This window comes from Henningerozyma blattae, chromosome 4 (genome assembly GCF_000315915.1).
Source record: "Henningerozyma blattae CBS 6284 chromosome 4, complete genome".
NCBI lineage: Eukaryota > Fungi > Ascomycota > Saccharomycetes > Saccharomycetales > Saccharomycetaceae > Henningerozyma > Henningerozyma blattae.
Window position 1 is genome coordinate 1,445,424 of NC_020188.1, and position 3,722 is coordinate 1,449,145.

The window sequence follows — 3,722 nt, forward strand, 5'->3', positions numbered from 1 at the left end:
AAAATAATACAATGAATAATGTCCATAATAGGAGTAGAAGAACTAAGAATACTTGTATTTAAAGGCAACTAGTCTAATAAAAAGTGATGGTTCAAAAAGATTCATATAACTATATTGAAGCTAGCTACAAATATGAGTATATGTCTATATATACATAGCAGGAAGACTAAAGAAAGAAACAAAAAATACTAATAAAGTCACCACTCAAATTACATGAACAATGGTTTTGGCTTGTATGGTTCTTCTAAATATTTGACCTCTTCTTCAGTTGATCCAACCTTTAAAAATCCTCAATTTCATCATCAATTCTTGATTCTTTATTTAAACCAACAATTTGAAAAGTATTTTTCTTGAATAACCAAGCTAAAGCAACAGTTGCCATCTTCCAGTTCTTTTTGTTGGCTAGTTTATCCACACGGCCAATAATTTCCTTGTCTGCTTCAGAAAACTTATCTACATCCATTGCTTTAATAACTAGACCAGTAGGTTGCCTCACACTTTTTTCGGTAATTAGCCGGGCTAACAATCCCATTTGTAAAGGAGACCATGGTGTGATGGCAACATTATTTTTCTTACAGAAAGGTAACATTTCTCTTTCATCTTCTCTGTACAATAAATTATGGCATAAATTTGTCAACATGCAAACTTATGCCATCCATTCTTTTCTGCAATAAATTGATACTCTGCAAATTCAGTACCTAACATGAAGGAAGCTCCAATATACCTAGCATAACCTTATTCAACAACGTCATTCAAAGCTCTCATTGTTTCTTCAAAAGGTGATTCATGATCACAACGATGAATTTGGTAGACATTGATATATGTTCCTAGTCTACGAACAGAATTTTTAGCTGCTTCTAAAATATACTTTCTGGAAAGACCTTTTTGGTTAACCAAACGCAAATTTAATTCCTCATTGTTGCCAAACAATAGATCAATAGGATTTAACTCGATTGTATCGTCAACTCTCTAAAAGAATTTGGTCAGAATGACCGCTGTTTCTCTTGGAATATTATAATGCTTTAAAGAACTACCCAAGATAGTTTCACTTAAACTATTGGCATAAGCATGCAGTATCAAATGTACGAATACCACGGTCATAAGCATACTTCAAAATCTTGTAAGCATCTTCCTTCTCTTCAATTGCTCATTGCATCTTTTTTTATTTGCCAAAACTCATAGTGTCAAAAATGAATGGAGAGATTTTTAGACCAATGTTACCCAATTTAACTTATTGAACTAATGACATATTTTTTTTCTTGCTTTATTTTGTAGGGAGGTGTTTTGACTAATGGTCAATAAATTTTTCTAGAGGAAGATTCCAATATATTTGTTATATTTCTATATTTACTTCCTGCATCTGTAAAACCAGTTCTGGCATCATGATATTTATATGCAAATTTATTAGTCTAGTTCTCTCATTTAGAAAATAAATTCCACATGCTAATATTTCTCATGTTTTCCAGAGCCATTTCGTAGTATCTTTAGAAAACTTATCTCTGAGTTGCAAATATAACTGGTAATAAGTTCATTAATATTATCGTGTCAACTGTGTAAGAATGTGAAGCTAAAGCTACTCTACTTGTAAAAATAAATATCTCAACAGCGGAGTTTGCTGCTTTTAAAGGCTTACAATTTCCAAATTTTTATAGAATTTTAATTAATACACCGTATATTGATATAATCAGCAAAAAAGTTCTTTTAGGAGAACCTACTTGAAATTCAAGAATACATTGGCCATATCTAAGAAAACAAAATAAAACATTTTTTAAGATTTGTCCTAAGTCTTGTTTCACAACTGACATAAATAATATCATTGCAAGTTGAACATTAAACTCGACCTTCCTTATCATTTTCGAATGAAACAATAAATCCTCTTACAGAGTTAATCATACTTACTTTCAAAAAAAATTATATAACAAGCTCAAACTATGTCTTATTTAGATAATATTTGATATATTGCTGCTTTCGATCTTAGTGGTTGCCACATCCAAAGAAAATTGCTGTTTCCTCAAAAGATATAGAAGGTCATAATATTAACATAGAAATCATAGCTTGTGAGGCTTACGACTCTGATATACATGTCGTCTCTTCTAACTGGGGTTCATGCTCAGATAATCAAGTAGTGTGCCATGCAATTGTTGGCCACGCTATTAAATTGGGTCCAAAATGTAATGCTGGATTTAAAATAGGGTAAAGAGTGTGGGTGCATAGTTATTATCATGATTAGAGTGTGATTGGTGTAAGTCTAACAAAAAAAGGTTATACATTCTCAGTTTGGATATACACATTAGGTTGTATGAACATTTTATTTTTGCTATTCCAGATGCATTACAAACTAGCTTAGTTGCACCAGTGATATGTGGAGGGGCCACAGTATTTTCTCCCTATCAAGACAGAATGTTGGCCCAGGTAAAGTGGTTGGTATGATTGGTATTGGTGGTATTGGCCATAGGGATATTTTATTTTTAAAAGTATTGGGTACAGAAATATATATATTTTCTTGTGGTAAAAATAAGAGGGCAGACCTGATCAAAGTAGGTGCCATTTATTATTATGGAGCAGGTACTGAAAGGCTAGGACAATAACTTAATTGGCATCTTATGTTGGATTATATTATAGATAATAGACTTGGACAAATTGTCTGCACTAAGATGGGGGGTATAAGTGATAGGAGTAGAATTAATATCGTTGGATTCCGTAGTCATTGCTGAGTTATACTATAAACAGGGCACACAGCTATGCTAGGCTAAATAAGTGAAAGAATGCTAAGTAATACCATGAACAGGGAACATAACTATGCGAGTAATAGAAGTAGGAGAAGTGTTAGGTTCAGAACTCATTTGTTAATAAATCGTAAATTTTAATCCGAAATGTTTTTAAAATATAAAACATTAAATTGTTGAATAATTATGGCCTTATACATAAAGCAGTAAATGATCTGTTTTAAGATAAAAGAGAATATAACTTGAATAAACGTTGCCAATAAAATCCCCAATCACTACTACTCTTAGGATAACACATGCTTTCTACTGTATATACTAAATTTTCAAGGTAGACAACAATTGAAAGAATCGATTGGATAAAAAATTTTCACCTACAGATGACAATGGATTGACTTCTCTTGTCCAAACCCAAATTTATAAATTACCAGCCTTTACTCAGCATTTAATTCTTGTATATTATGTATTTTTATATACTTTTTATTCTTACTTAAAAGGATAGGAGGTTACTATAATTATAACTATCTATTAAGAAGAATTATTCTCTAAATAATGTCGGAATCTAATATTAATACAACTTATACTTCCGATAACTTCAATTCATTACCATTTGGAATATCCTACAAGTTATAAGTAAAGCTGTGATATGTAGAGAAGCATTTGATATTTGTCAGAGCTGTGGCATTATGTGTCATAAGTCGTGGGTTTGTGTTAACAGCTAATAAAGTATGAATTTAGTCGTAATTGTGGCTTTATACAACAACTAATAACAACTTAATATAATAAATAATCCAGCATGCATTAAGCATAAGTGGCTTCACTACTAAAAATACCCAAGCGGTTATCTTAAGAAGGTTTAGGATGCGATAGGTTCTTATTTAATATCAGACCATCAATTCGTTGAGTGGTGGATCTGTTCCTAGTTTTTGGAGTATAAATTACCAACGAAATATACCCAAAGTTACAACTGTTCATTGTATATCCGTATATATTATATAT